This window comes from Petaurus breviceps, unplaced genomic scaffold (assembly GCF_028583685.1).
Source record: "Petaurus breviceps papuanus isolate PSGF00001 unplaced genomic scaffold, PetGlider_PUasm1.0 90845, whole genome shotgun sequence".
Taxonomy (NCBI): domain Eukaryota; kingdom Metazoa; phylum Chordata; class Mammalia; order Diprotodontia; family Petauridae; genus Petaurus; species Petaurus breviceps.
In genome coordinates, this window is record NW_027187359.1 from 7,631,083 (window position 1) to 7,646,740 (window position 15,658).

General features: G+C 37.8%; 2 protein-coding genes across 5 annotated transcripts in view; both read left to right on the top strand.

Annotated features, from left to right (window-relative positions):
• The window catches only part of TMEM214 (transmembrane protein 214), a 131,929-nt gene that overhangs the window by 72,213 nt on the left and 44,058 nt on the right, over window positions 1-15,658 (top strand). The gene's annotated exons all lie outside the window — the stretch shown is intronic.
• Window positions 1-15,658, top strand: part of MAPRE3 (microtubule associated protein RP/EB family member 3) — an 85,451-nt gene that overhangs the window by 45,331 nt on the left and 24,462 nt on the right. Inside the window, exon 2 of one of the 4 annotated variants that reach the window (XM_069072034.1) lies at window positions 15,442-15,534. The exons of the other annotated variants lie outside the window; for them this stretch is intronic. The gene's annotated coding sequence lies outside the window, so the exon portion shown is untranslated. The remainder of the gene's footprint in view (window positions 1-15,441; window positions 15,535-15,658) is intronic. 4 annotated transcript variants of the gene reach the window in all.

Sequence of the window (15,658 nt, forward strand, 5' to 3'; positions counted from 1 at the left end):
ATAATACTCTCTCTGTCATTTGGTCTTAGTAGATGTGTATAAACAGTATTTTCTTTTTAGCTTAAAACCTTTTTGATGGGGCAGCTAGGTGGCGCAGTGAGTAAGAGTGCCGGCCTCGGAGTCAGGAGGACCCCAGATCGGTTCTGGCTTAACACCCACACAAAAAAAGAACCGGCTGTGTAACCTTGGGCAAGTTACTTAACCCCAATTGCTTTAAAAAAAAAAACTTTTTGATTAGGTTAGAGAGCCACCAAACCAAAACATTTTGCCAGTCCTTGTTGTTATATTATAATGCGTTAGCAAGAGTTTATTATGCCTATATTTTAAGCTATGATTCAGAAATCTAAATCTTGTTTTCATATAACTGATCATTTGTTAAATGTGTCCTTTCTGAAGTTTTTACTTTTGATAAGCAGTGGTGATGAAAAAACCATTTGAATCTTTAAGGACTTCAGGTTGGGTTTTATTGTTGTTGTTTTATTTTCTTTTTGCCTAGAGCTTAAGATTCTTAGAAATACTTTCTAGATTATTTCTTTTTTAAAATGTTTTTATTGATAGCTTATGTTTTTATATTATCTGTATGAGATGCTGATGTATACCTCCCTTGTTCCTGTCCTTCAAGCTCAATACATTAATAACTCAAAAGGAAAAAGACCCAAACCATGCACTAAAGAAGTTACATTTGCACTGCTATTCCTGACCTTAACCAATCTCTCTCCCCTTCACTCAGTCCACTCACTTTTACTACTATTTTGATCCAAGATATATCAGCCTCCTTCCCATTATCTGACTCCCCCAAAATATCCTAATGCAATAAAAGCATCCCAAAGACATCTCCTGTGTGCAGTGTTAAGTGCTACCTGCACCCTCTTCCACAAAGCTCCCACTCCCCCCAAGTCTTCCATTTGTCTTACAGTACTGACAGACTAGATCACTAGGATGTTCCCTTGCCTTATCTTGCTTTCTCTTACTTCTATACATTTGTGTACTCTAGTGTCTATGCCTAGAATGCATCTTTTGGTTTACTTTGCATTTCTGCCAGTTGAAACCCCTATCTTCCTTCAAGATTCAGCTCAAGTTTGTGTGCTCTATGAAATTTTCCCTGATTACTGCCTCCTATCATCAGCTGAAAGTCATTCCTTTGCCTCAGATTTATCATAGTCCTCTTTCTAGACCTCTCCTTTGCACTTGTCACATTCTACCTTGTATCATACATTGATGTACCTCTTCATCACCACTATTAATATTCCTCTGTTAATAACTTCTGTCCTTAAGGACAAGAAATCATGCTATTTTTCAACTTGGTATCTCCAGAAATCTCCAGCACCTAGCATAGGTGCTTAATAATTGTGTGTTCAATTGAATTATGAAATCACAGAAAGAAAAGTGACCTCAGAAATTTATTCCAGCCCCCTAGTTATAAGCAGTTAAAACATAAACTTTCCAAGATAATTAACTGTTTCCTGACCTCAGTGGCAGCTCTCATGTTCTTTAGCTGGTGGCATTTCAGTTCTCCACCAACTCACACCTAGTAGAGCCATAGCTGGGGAACAGGGGAGGAAACCAGCAACACCTCCAGCAGGACACTGGTGGGAATGGACCCTGCTATCCCTAAGGTAAGAATGCCCTTTGAATTTAAAGATCTCCAAGAAAAGAGATTCCATATTTCCCATTAGAGCCCTTTCAGAATTTAACAGCTCTATTCTTAGTAAGCCTTTCTGTGTTTCTCATAGACATTTAAACCATAAAAGGATGGAAATGAGAGGCATTTCAGAAGAATAATCAATCAGACTTAGTGCCTGTACCTGAATATAGGTGCCTAGGATCATAGGTTTTGAGCTGAAAGTGACCCTGAGGGCAATCTGACCCAACATGACCCTTTTACAAACGAGGAAACTGAGCTCCAGGTAGATTTTTTTTTTTCATTCTTTTTGGAGGGGGAAGGCAATTGGGGTTAAGTGACTTGCCCAAAGTCACACAGTCACACAGCTAGTAAGTGTGTCAGGTGTCTGAGGTCATATTTGAACTTAGGTCCTCATAACTTCAGGCCTTGATGCTCTCTATTCACTGCTCCACCTAACCACCCCACATAGATTTTTTTTTTAATGGTAGAGAAAGCAGAAGGGAGAGTTTGGGCCTGTTTTGTTGAATTTGAGGAATGAAAGTTAATTCATTCTACTCAGTAAACACAATGCTAAGTGCTATGGGCTATAAAGTAAGAAATAAATGAGCAAGGCACAGTCCCTGCCTTCTAGGATTTAAAGCCTAGAGGTATTCATTCAAGTCAGATGGTTTAAGAGTGAAGGTTCAGAGACTGCATCATCAGATTGGAAGAATCAGAAAAGAACAGGTGTAGGACTCTGGCAGGTGAAGCTATGGAGAGGGCATGCTTTTCGGAGAGCATGGATGCGAACAGGCTTGGTGGAGTGTGTTCTAACCCTGGCTCTTAGGATAAATTGATCTCCCAGCCTGCCTCTTTTTCTCACCGTAGATCCACAGGCCCACCAGGGGGCAGTCTTCCATTGAGGAAGAGCTCTGCCAGAGGACCAGGGCCTTGCTTAACAAACCCAGCCATTTACCCTCTGCCCCATCTGTCTTGTCATCAGTAAAATGAGATTGTGTTAGATGGCCTCTGTGGTCCTTTCCAGCTTTAGATTGGAAGAGAATCTTCAAGGTAATTTATCCAGCCTCCTCATTTTACATATGAGAACACTAAAGTCCAGAGAGGTTGAACCATCTCCCCAAGGATGGCAGGGGATGGGGTGTCCCTGAGCTGGGATTTGAGCCTTTCTACGACATCATATTGCCTCCTTCCATTCTTCCTGTTCTTTCCTTCTCCCCCTCTTAGCTAACTGGAAAATTTTCTCTTTCCTTTTTTGAATCCATTTTAAACACTCACTCTTTTGGTGTTTGCTACCTTCCAAAAAATTTCACAATACATTCCAGAGACCTCTAAGATAAAGACAGTCCATCAGGGGTGGGTAACCTTCAGCCTTGAGGCCACATGTGGCCTTCTGGGACCTTGGGTTTGGCCTTTTGACCAAGTCCAAGTTTTACAGAACAAATTCTTTTTTGGGGGGATTTGTTTTGTGAAGTTTGGAGTCCGTCAAAAGACCACCCTTAAGGACCTAGAGGGCCTCAAGGTCACAAGTTCCCCACTTCTGCCTCTAGGGTTTAAGTCCTTACTTAAGACCATGCCTTACTCATTCATCTATTATTCACTTTATAACCTACAGCACTTAGCACTGTGCCTTGTTTATAGCAGGGGCTTAATGAATATCTACTAAATGAATTAGCTCTCATTCCTAAGATTCAAAATTAAGACCAAGCCTCATACTTCCCTCCCTATGCTTTCTCTACCATTAAAAAAATCTATCTGGAGTTCAGTTTCCTATTTATAAAATGAGGGGTTGGGCTAAATCACCTCTGGAGTCACTTTATTCTGCTTTTGCTTCATTTTGTTTTTCCTTTTTGATTGATGCTTATCTTTTCTTAGGAGTCTGTCAGTACTATAGCCTGTGAGCTTATTTACCTGGTGTCATATCTTATTTTGTATTTTGTGATGTCTGGTGCACATTAATATTTACCACCTTTGTTGTAATGTTCAGTTCTGTGTAGAATCACTATAGAATCTCAACATGGAACTTAATGAGTTTAGAAGCAATGTAAGGATTTTTCTCAGTCCTGACTTTGTCCTTCAAAATGATGAGAGAGGAGAACCCAAAGTATATTTACTTGATTGGTGAGAGGGAAAAGACATACAAAAAGGATGATGTTAAAAGACAATTAAATACTAGAAGCCAAGAGAGAAATTTAGACTTTCATAGAAGGCTTTGAGAAGCTTGAAGGGGGTTTTGATGAGTGTAGGACATTTCCAGTAACAGGGAAATAAGGTGGTCCCTAGTACTATTTGGTCAAGGCTTCTACTGGTTCTTGCCCTGCCAGATTCTACTTAGCAACTACTCACTGTTGATATGGACTCATATAAATCACACAAGATTTCATTTTCAGAGCTTATGTGTCTTTAATGAATTGTTCTTTACTTAAATTCTATACATTCTTTTAGCCAACTAGAAAGAATGATTCAATTATTTGTTTGCTGTTTCCTTTTGAAAAACATTTGAGATTATTATTGAACTATCTTGGCCTCTTATTACTTTGATGCTTCATGGTATCATAGTCTCTATTTCTATGCTTCTAGACCACGATATCAGTAAGAGCTTTTGTCTCAAATCTGCTTGACTTTTGGGACAAGTACCATAAAATGATAGAATCATTAATATTTAAATGTTATGGCCAAAGAGCCATAAGATGTCTAACACTGTTCTTCAAGGTGTATTATAATAAATATTCCGGAGAACCTGTATGTCTTAAGCTTTTTAGTGACAGTAATATGGAACTGAATTTTTTATTTGTTAAATTATTTTATGTTACCCTGTTTTTAGTTCAATTAAATTTAAAGCCTTGCTTTTAATTTTAAAATCATACAATAGAATATTATACTTTTCCTTTAAAAACAAATGTCAACTAAGTTGCTTTATATCTTTGTGATCCCTCAATTGATATTTTTCAATGGGCCATTGGTCATCAATAGAAATAAAATTATTTACTCCAGTACTAATAATAATTTATTGACAATAACGCTTGATCTGTCTAGCCCTGTGCCTTGAAATGTAATCTGTAAATGCCAGCACTTCTGTGGGGACATATAAGATGATGATCTAAATCTACCTATTTTTCAGAAAATATGAGCAACATTTTTTTTTAAAGCAATCGGGGTTAAGTAACTTGCTCAAGGTTACACGGCCAGTTATTTCTGGGTGTGGTGCTGAGTATCTGAGCCCGGATTTGATCCAGGTCATCCCAACACTGGAGCCAGTGCTCTTACTCGCTGAGCCACCTGGCCACCCCTAAGCAATCGGGGTTAAGTAACTTGCTCAAGGTTTCATGACCAGGTGTTTATGGGTGGGTGCTAAGTGTCTGAGCCCGGGATTCGATCTCCAAGTCTTTCCAAACACTGGAGCCAGTGCTCTTACTCTCTGTACTACCTGGCCGCCCCTGAGCAACATTTTTCAAAAGGAAATTTTAAAATATCTAACATAAACTAAAATTTTTGGAAAAGTAACATGGTTTAGTGGAAAGAATCCTTCATTTGCAGTCAGACAACCTGGATTTGAATAGTTCTATGACCTTAGGAAAGCTCCATCTTTTCTGAGCTTCAGTTTACTTACCTGTAAAAGATGGAATGAGACCATAGTCTCTCCTAAATTTCCTTACAGCTCTTTGTGATCCATTGAAGACACTCTAGCTTCTTTCTGTATACTCACATAAACATTCTGGATCCCATGATTTCAGAAATTATAACCTCCTTCCTCTACTACCAATCCAACTATCCAGGTGTGGATTTCTAACAAATTCAGCTAAAGGAATTTGTTTTGTGACTGCCATTAGCTGAACTTTATAGCAATAGTTCTGTTTATCTAAGAAGCCAGACAGACAACCATGTGGAGACTTATTGGTGTCCTAAGTAGTCAGTTCTAGCATGTTCCTCTGCACCAAGCTGACACAAAACTGCCTTCTAACCAGACTAACAGTTCATGTCATTGTATCTTATGGGTTCTGTTGCATTAGCCTCCAGGTAGATGAATCCTTTTTAGCAGATGATACTCCCATCATTGTATGAGAGCCTTTACTCTTCAGTAGCCTCATTACTATGTTCCTATCCCTTTCCCCAAAATCTAGAGGAGGGGTCCTGATATCAGGGATCTTGACACATAGGGTAAGGTCTTCTGCTTAGGTAGCTGAAGTTGCTGGGTATTCTTCCAGATGTCACATATCATCAGGCTGATAAATCTCCAGTTTGGGGAGATAGAAACAACCTAGTATACACCCTGGGCAGAAACATAATGTGCTACTGTAACAGATGCCTAGAGGTTCTGAGTCTTTCCTAGATCGGAATGGAATTAAATGTCCTGGATTCCTGTACAGAAGATTTGTTTAACATTCTAGGATGTATGATCCAAAATGGCTTATGTGTGGGAGAGGGGGGGTGCAGTTTCTAACTAAAATTTTCAGTCTGAAATTTGTAAACACAAGTTCCACCTTTTCTTCCCTTTTCCTTGGCCCAGTAGAGAATTTTGACCTTCCAGTGCTTATATATTCTCTCTGGTCTCTTCTTTGGTATAAGATCATCTGTATATTTTACTTTGTTTTTTAGTGATCACTTTGTCTGAGTAAGGAGAATAGGACTATAGTAGAGTAAATTTATAAGAAGTTTCACCTGATCTGCTGTAGTGTTTTAGAGGTACTGTTGAGGAATGAGCTTCTTTTTTATTGTGTTCTTGCTTTTCAACGAATCCAACATGTATAGTTATTCAACATACACACAGTTTCCGTGATGAACTAACTTCTGAGTAACTTTGGCGTTAGAGGATCTATCCTAGTTCTTCTATTTCTCTGTCACCTGCTAATATGAGACTGATGAGGTCAGACTTATTGACTGTGCCAAAAAGTGTTTTGAGGATTTAATCTTGACTGACTAATGTACATGTTTTACAATAATTTTATCTGTCTGGAAAATGCATAGTAGCCTGTAGATTCCATTTACTTAGGTAGTATGATCCATATATGAAGAGAATCAAGGCCCTAGTAGTAGTAAAAACAATTCAAAAGAAAGAAACTAATGGCAGGTTTGGGGGCAATTAAATGCAACAGTGTTGACAGTGGCAAAAAGAGAACATTTGAAGTAGGAATAAGAAATTAAAAGACTGCTTTATGGAGAACTCACACAGGGAAGGCACTCACATGGTAGTCAGAAGACACAATACAAGGACACTCTCAAGGTCTCTCTTAGGAACTTTGGAATTGATTGTGTGACCTGGGAGACACTGGCATAGGACTGCCCAGCATGGCATGCCCTCATCAGAGAAGAGCCTGTGCTCTGCGAGCAAAGCAGAATTGACCCAGCTCAAAGTAAACAGAAGATGCATAAATTTAGAGAATCCACCCCAAATGTTCACACGGACTATTTGTGCCCAACTTGTGATAGAGCATTCCAAGCTCGTATTGGTCTGATCAATAGACAAACTGTAACTTGGGTCATTTTGGCCCTCTTCGAGAATGAAGGACAACAACCAATCAACTAAGAATAGCATTAGCAAGAAATGAAGAGTGACAACAAGTATTTTGTGGGCTTTTGTTTGTCACTTCATTCAGTGTTACTGTTCTAAAATATGAAGATGGGAATTTTAGTGTCTTTCTCATCATCTCTAATCAAAGTAATCCCAGGTTTTTTTCAGATTAAAGGAAGACTTTCCAACCAACCTACAGAAATTGGTGAAGCAGTTTTCACTTTGACATTGTTGTCCTGCTGTCTTCCTCCTCTTATCTTCTTTGTAGCACTTTAAGGTTTGCAAAGCACTTTGTTATCTCATTGATCCACAACCCAGTGAGGTGTAAGTGCTATTATTATCCCCATTTTACAGATGAGGAGACAGACTCAGAGGGACTAAGTTGCTTGTCCAGAGTCACATCTAGTAAGTTGAGGTAAGAATCAAACTCATTCCAAGTTCAACCATTTGCCTACTCTGCTATGCTGCTTCTCAATAGTATGTATAAGAGTTAAATGAGTGTTTTTGCATTCTTCTCCACCAGATGTTTTTGGTAGAGGGCCTGGAGGGAGCATTTAAAAATCTTTATTTTTAAAATATAGATTTTTTTTAAATCTATAGATTTTTTATATAAAAATCTAAATATATCTAAATAAATCTATATAAAAAATCTAAAAATCTAGACTTTGCAAGATTGTTTCAAAGTTTAGTTCCCACCCTCACCCCTCAAAAGAAACATCAAATCAATAAAATCTATAAGAAGAAAAGAAACATTTCCCAAAAAGGTGATTCCTGCAGGGAAAACACAGTTTACATGACTAACCTCCAGCTCTCAGTTTATCCCTGTACCCCATCCCTGCTCCCTTGGCCCATACACAAAGCTCCAGGCTTCAGGCATGCCTGCTATAATTTTTCTCCTTGGCAGTGACCCAGCCAGATACCTCAACTTCTTAACTAGGGGAAGCATTGAATTTGGCCAGTGCTCGTTTTGGGAAGGGACCAACCAGTGTAAGGCCCAGTCTAACACTCTGAAATAAAAGGGAGGGGTCTTGATACAAGAAGGCAAAAAAGTCAGCCAGTCAGCAAAATAGCACACCTAAAAGATGCCAAATAAACGAAAGCAGGCAGGGTGGTGGTGGGTAGTAGGAACGAGAGCAACTACTAGAAAGGAAGGGGACTTCTGGCAAGATAGCTGAATAAAATGTTATATCTAAGCCTAGTCCTCCTCTTTAACTTCAAAGTAGCAAAGATTAGATCAGATAGAAAAGGGGAGATAGGAAAGAACTCATTATAGGAAGACCAAACACAGATAAAGAAGCAGTAAAACTGATAAAGAAAACATGAGATATGTACTTACTTTTTTTCTAGCTGGAATCATGGTGAGCAGGGAAAAAAAGAAGGTGCTATCCATTCCAGAATCCCTTCTGAAATGATGGAAAGCCTTTGCTAAACTGTTGTTTTAAAAAAAAAACCTCCCCAAACTATAAAAGATGTAAAGCTTGTCATAAAATATAGCCTGATATATAAAAGTAAAATTCTGCTGGCTAGTATGACTTGAAAAGAAAGCTACTGCTATCTATTTTTTTAATCCAAATTAGCTTTTGTGATGAGAATCAAGCATAGCAATGGTGTCAGCTCCAAAATTACATGAGATAGTTCAGCTTTTGAGTCTTTACTGTATTTTCAGTGACATGCTAATAAAACTCAACAAGGCTTCAATTAACATGTTTGAGGATTGTGGAATTATACATTGAATGGGACTACATAAACCTGAAATCTGTACATGGCTTGATCTATTAACATATGAGGGAATTGTGGTTCAGTTGAATCTTTGTTTCCTTAAGTCATTTTAATCAATCCACTTGCCACACATATTTATGGCAAGATCAAGAAACGGTAAATTACCTTTTTGATAATACCCTTATTGTAAAATCTCTTGGTACACATGGAAGTATTTGCATAAGATCCATATTGTTGCTAAGACTTCAAAGTTTCCAGCAATTTCCAATAACCCTTCTAATTATCTTCCCCATATTTTATAGAAAGTGGAGATTCTCTCAATAAAGAAGACTAAATCAACAAACTTATTCAGAGTTAATAAAGATATAGGTGGTGATTATTTATCTAATAGTATATTAATAAAAATTTCTGTGCCATAGTTTGGGAGAGGAAGGAAGAGAAATGAGCAAACAATTTGGAAAGGGACATAATACACTGAAAGAGAAAGTATACAGTATAATGGATAGCATTCTGGACTTGAAGGTAGGAAGATCTGGTTTTGAATCCTGTCTCATATACTTACTTTCTGTATGGCCCTGGGCAAGTCACTTAACTTCTCAGAATAAGTTTCCTCATCTATAAAATGGGGGTAATATATAACTACTACATAACAGAGTTGTTATGAGGATCAAATGAGATAATTTTCATAAAGTACTTTGCAAGCCTTAAAATGCTACATAAATGTTAGATCTTAGCTAACTAAATATAGAGTAAAGGGAAAATACTAAGAAATTCACTATGAAAGAGAAGGCAAGGCAATAAATTTATGGTCCCCCAGAAATAATGAAATTCTGTGGGAAGAAGATCCAAAATGGTTCAGAAGAAAAATGAAATAATTAAAAGAGATAAAAATGGAAATTAAGATAGAAATCAGATCTTGGAGAAGATACCAAAAAGACAAATAGAGGGGCACCTAGATGGCACAATGAATAGAGCACCAGCCTTGGAGTCAGGAGGACCTGAGTTCCAATCTGGCCTCAGACACTTAACACAAAAACTAGCCATGTGACCTTGGGCAAGGCACTTAACCCCAGTTGCCCTCCCAAAAAAAAAAAAAGACAATTTAGGTGAAGAGATTCAAGGACTACCTTTTCATATACCAAATTATCAGGGGACACTGTTAATGTTCCTTTTAAAAAGGGAAGCTACAGGGCGGCCAGTTAGCACAGCGAGTAAGAGCACCAGCTCCAGTGTTGGAATGACCTGGAGATCAAATCCCCGGCTCAGACCCTTAGCACCCACCCAGAAACACCTGGCCGTGTAACCTTGAGCAAGTTACTTAACCCCAATTGCTTAGGGGCGGCCAGGTGGCTCAGCGAGTGAGAGCACCGGCTCCAGTGTCGGGATGACCTGGATCAAATCTGGGCTCAGATACTCAGCACCACACCCAGAGATGACTGGCCATGTAACCTTGAGCAAGTTACTTAACCCTGATTGCTTTAAAAAAAAAAAAGGGGGGGGAAGCTAGGCTTTAGTATGAAACCCAGGAAGAAAAAGGATCTGAAAAGTCAGAGATGAATTTTTGACATGTCAAAAGAGTGGAGGATGGAAAAATCCCACATAGAAAAGGAAGAAAGACCATTGAACACATGGAGATTAAAAAAAAATACATTTGAAGCTCTTGCCAAATATTGGGGGAGGGGGACACTTGGGAGATGGTCTGTTTCAGAAACATCATAAGCCTGACACAGAGGAGTGACCTAATGGTGGTAATAGACATTAGTTATGTTTATATCAGCTAGAGTATATTACAATCTTCCAAAAATAGATTTGCTGATAATTTGTATTTGACTTGAATCAACAATGAGAATGAATATAAAAATAAACTCAAGGAATTTGGGCTAAGGTGTGATAAGAGGGAGAGTGTGATCAAATTAGTATAAGCAAAACAAATCAGATTTGGGGCTAACATAAAAGAAAAGAAAAAAATCAATACAATAGAATTAACAGAAAATACAAACTTAATAGTTATAACCCTAAATATGAATGAACTAATCTCCCCAATAAAATGGCAATGAATGGCAAACTAGATATGAAAATGAAACTAACAATCTGCTACATAGGAGAAGCACATTTAAGACACGAAGACAGAGGGTGAAAATGAGAGGCAAGGACAAAATCTGCCTCCAAGGGTTCTGAAAAGCGGAAGTTTCAATGATGATTGCAAATAAGGCAATTAAAAATTGACAGTGACAGAGTTAAACAAGCAAGCTACAATTATGATTAAAGGCACCAACCATGGTGCAACAATGTGTATGTATATATTACATATTTACACATATGTATACATATAAATTCGTATGTGTAGTGTACACATAGCGAATGGCATAGTGTCCGAGTTCTTAAGGAAAAGCTAACTCAATTACAAAAGCATATGATAGTACCACAATTGTAGGAAACTTTAATGGTTCTTTTTCAGGGCTAGATACTTCTGACAAAAGTAAGAAACATATAGTACTATGGGGACTTTAGAAAAATTAGATTTACAGCCTTAGAGCAACTTCTAGGTGGAAATACTAAAAGAACAGATGTTTCCTAGCATCAAACAGCACCTTTACAAACTTATTGTGCTAAGGCAAAAAGAAATAATTTGCAGAATTATTAAACATTTTAATAGATCGTGACAAAATTTTTTTAAATCAACAAAAGATACAAACTTTAATAGAGACTAAATAACAATACATCCAGAGTGAATGAATCAAAACTCGTTATTTTTAGGGAAAGCAATAAATTTAATAATATTCTCAGTTTCCAAGGAGTGATTTTAACTGGCAATGTTAGTTACCAGGAGTAAGGGAAATTAATGTTGCCATTTTTTTTTAATAAGGTAGAAGTCATGGTAATATAAAACCCTTGCAGAATCAAATAAGAACCAAGATTATTTGGAACCTAACTGGTCAAGGTTAGGCTATTCTCTGCTTGGCAGTTCTATTGTGCATTATACCTTTCTGTGTTCCTATCCTGAGATGCCCCAAATTCTGTTCTTTCTTTTACCTCTTAATATCTGCTATTTCATTTTGGCCACTCTTCCCAACCTCTTCTTTTCTTTTCTAAGAACATTCCCTTGAGAAGATTGCCTCAATCCAATGCTTGGGATTTGCTGTTTTGTATATACCCAAAGCCCAGGGACTCGGGTAGCCTTCAGTCTACGTTCCTCTAGGGATGTTATACAGGTTGCAACTCGAAGAGCGGACAAGGTAGAATTTCAGGGCATTGTAAGAACAAACCTGGGAAAGAGCTATTTATCACAGTTCATCTCCTCCAGTGCCCCTCCTTTCCTTTCTTCTTGAGGGTCAGGTAGAACTCTGCCCGGCATTCACTTCAGGCTGCTCTGAACAGTATCAAGATTACAAAGACTTCCATGTTCCCTTTCACCTATTTCACCATTAGAACACAATTACTTCCCTAAGCCAATGAGCCCTAGAATACCATTAGTGACCCAGAAAGAGGCAGTTTCCTGATTCTCTTAAGTTAAAATTTAATTCACATTCAACAAATGTTTATTAAACACTTACTATGTGCAAAACACTATTCTGGGTGATGGGGAAGATACAAAGTTTAGATAAAATACTATCTCTGCCCTCATGAAACTCAAAGTCTAAGTAATAGGATGAAACAAGTTACATTCATGTATGGCTTTGATGCACAAGATGCATGATGAGACTGGTGTAAAACCAAAGGTCTTTGGGGAAAAATATCACTACCAACAGAGGATTAGAAAAAGACTTCAGGGACGGCCAGGTGGCTCAGCGAGTAAGAGCACCAGCCCCAGTGTTGGGATGACCTGGGGATCGAATCCGGGCTCAGATACTTAGCACCACACCCAGAAATAACTGGCCGTGTAACCTTGAGCAAGTTACTTAACCTCAATTGCTTTAAAAAAAAAAAAAAGACTTCATCAAGAAATTTGTGTATAGGGGGTGGCTAGGTGGCACAGTGAATAGAGCACCGCCCTGGAGGACCTGAGTTCAAATCAGACCTCAGGCACTTAATACAAAAACTAGCCATGTGACCTTGGGCAAGTCACTTAACCCCAATTGCCCCTCCAAAAACAAAAAAAAGAAATTTGTGTTTGAATTGTGGTTGGTAGAAATCTAACAGGCAGAAAAGAGGAAAATCTAGGCACAGGGAGCAGCTTAAGCAGAAGCAGAGATAGGAAAATACAGGGTATGTTTGTACCCTCTTTTCCATTTTGACTAGAGCATAGTGGAGGGAGGAGAGTAGTATAAGATCAAGCTCGTACCTCAAATACCATCAAAAGCATATGGATTTTAATCAATAGTCAATAGGGAGCTACTGAAGTTTTGTTGGTTTTTTGTTTTTGTTTTTGTTTTTTGCAAAGGAGTAATATGACCAGAGACCCCTGCCTAAGCCAGAAAGCACATGGGAAATCAGAAGAATTTAAGGTTCTGTCTGATATCCTTGCCCTGCATATGCCTTTTGACATGATAATAAGTTTTAGATTATGAATTAGCTTTTTTACTTTTAGCTAGCTGAAATGACCAGGTCAGGAATTAACATCATACTAAATTTAGGTCCCTCTCCCATCTCTTTGCAGACTTTTAATATGTGTAAGTAATTTATGTGCAAGTGCCTAACTGTTCAGTACCAAGCCTCAGAGGATAAAAATTTGGTAAATAAGAAACCTATTTCCAGCTGAGTCCCTGTCACAAGGACCAGTCATAGAAATTTACTGTGCCTCATATGAAAGCCAGATTCATCAGGTGAGAGTCACCAGAAATGAATTTATTCTCATGATTGCAGGGGGGGAGAGGGAGGAATAGGTTTCACCTAGAGACACAAAATGGTTCTACATATTACAGTTCATTTCCGCCTCCATCATTCTCAACACAGGAGCTGTCCATTATTTCAGCTCATTTCTGTCTATTTGATGAAGAATATACTACTGATGGGGGAGGACAATTTGGCTATTTGGGGCTGGATCTTATGGGGCTTTGAGATCCCCACAGAAAGGGTCTAATTTCTTATGTCTATAGGTCCTCAATGATCAGTTTACTTAGGCAGTGACTCCCTGGAAATTGTCACTTAAAGTTTGAGAAACATTATCTTAATGTATCTTAAACATTATCTTAACTTTCTTTTATTGCTTAGTTTAAGGTTTGATACATTAATCTGTCAGCTAATAATATTTCACTAAAATTGCCACAAATATTTTACAATCTAAATTCAACAGTAGTAAGGTTCTTCAACTCTTGTCATCCTTCATTCTTTCTAAAGTAAATCAGTGACTCTTTTTGACATGAATGTCTTGCCAGTATTCCACGTAAAAAACCTCTGTCAAGGACTTGTTTAACCAATCAGTACATATTCACTGGTGAATCCCACCTGTCCTTGGAGTACCACTTTTCTTAGATTTGTTGAGCTTTCTACCTTTCAGGCCACTCAGTTCTACATCTTTCAATAGCATCTTCAATAACCTCCAAAATTTCCCCTATTTCTTTGTTATTGTTCAGTCATTTCCATTTGTGTCCAGCTCTTTGTGACCCCATTTGCAGTTTTCTTGGCAAGGATATTAGAGTGGTTTGACATTTTCTTCTTCAGCTCATTTTACAGATGATGACACTGAGGCAAACATGGTTAAGTGACTTGCCCAAGGTCACAGTTGTAAGTGTCTGAGGACAGATTTGAACTCTAGCTTTCCTGACTCCAGGCTGGACACTCTATCCACTGTACCACCTAGCTGCCCTAATTTTTTTTTTAGCCTTCTCTGTTTCCAGTTAAGATGTCCCCTATTTTGTTCTTCAACACCATGATTGATATTTTTTACTCCTTTCTATTTCCTGGTACATTTGGAGTTATTTGCAGGTACAGTATAACCTTTCACTTTTATTTTACAATTATCGTAGCTACCTTTTATGCATGTTTCTTATGTGTTCCTTTATCTCAATTGTAAAACTTTAATTAACTGGAAACAACCAAAATTCTTAAATAAACATTACTTTTACTAAGCTCCAGGTTTAGAAAAAATTGTGGGGGGAAAAATTTGAAATTTTATGGGTTTTTTAAAAGAACTATACTAGTTTTAATCTGGATTCAGCTCATCTTCTTAATCTCCTATATCTATGGTAATGAGTGATAATTCATTTTCAGAATTGCTTCAAGAGCCATTATGTTATGCATAAATGTAAACTTGCATATTTCAGAGAAATCAGATTTTCAAAAAGATATTTCTGATTAAACTTCAGTTAACCAGAAAATTAAACTAATATTCCATTTTCTAAATACTCTAGTTAACTGGGATTTTATTTACAGAAAGTTCTATGTCATCTTAATTTCTTCTCACTGTGGACTTGAGTTTTCACAGGGCTATGTATGCATGCATGTGTGTGTATGTATTTATGTGTTTATAATGAATCTGGGAAAAGTGATTTTTACAGAGAGCAGACAACCATTTTGCTCCTAGCAAATCAGATGTAGATTTTAGAGGAAGAACATAAGCAGGAATTGAAAAGGGAGTTGGGGGGAGAATTTAACATCTATATTTTATTTCCAACCTTTACTCAAAGCAGCATGTTGGTCCTTCATACTGCAGGCAAAGACACAAACTAGTCAGACAACAAAACTGCAGCAGAGGAAAATGACCTTCACTGTAAACTCCTGGTCTGGCATGTCACCATGTTTATGGGCAAGTAGACTTCCTTTACTCCCTAAAATCTAGTATCCATCTCTACACACTACTGAAATGTCTTCCAGTCATTGGTGATTTTCTTGTCCAATTCAGTGGCTTTCTCTGTCTTAATTCTTTTTTG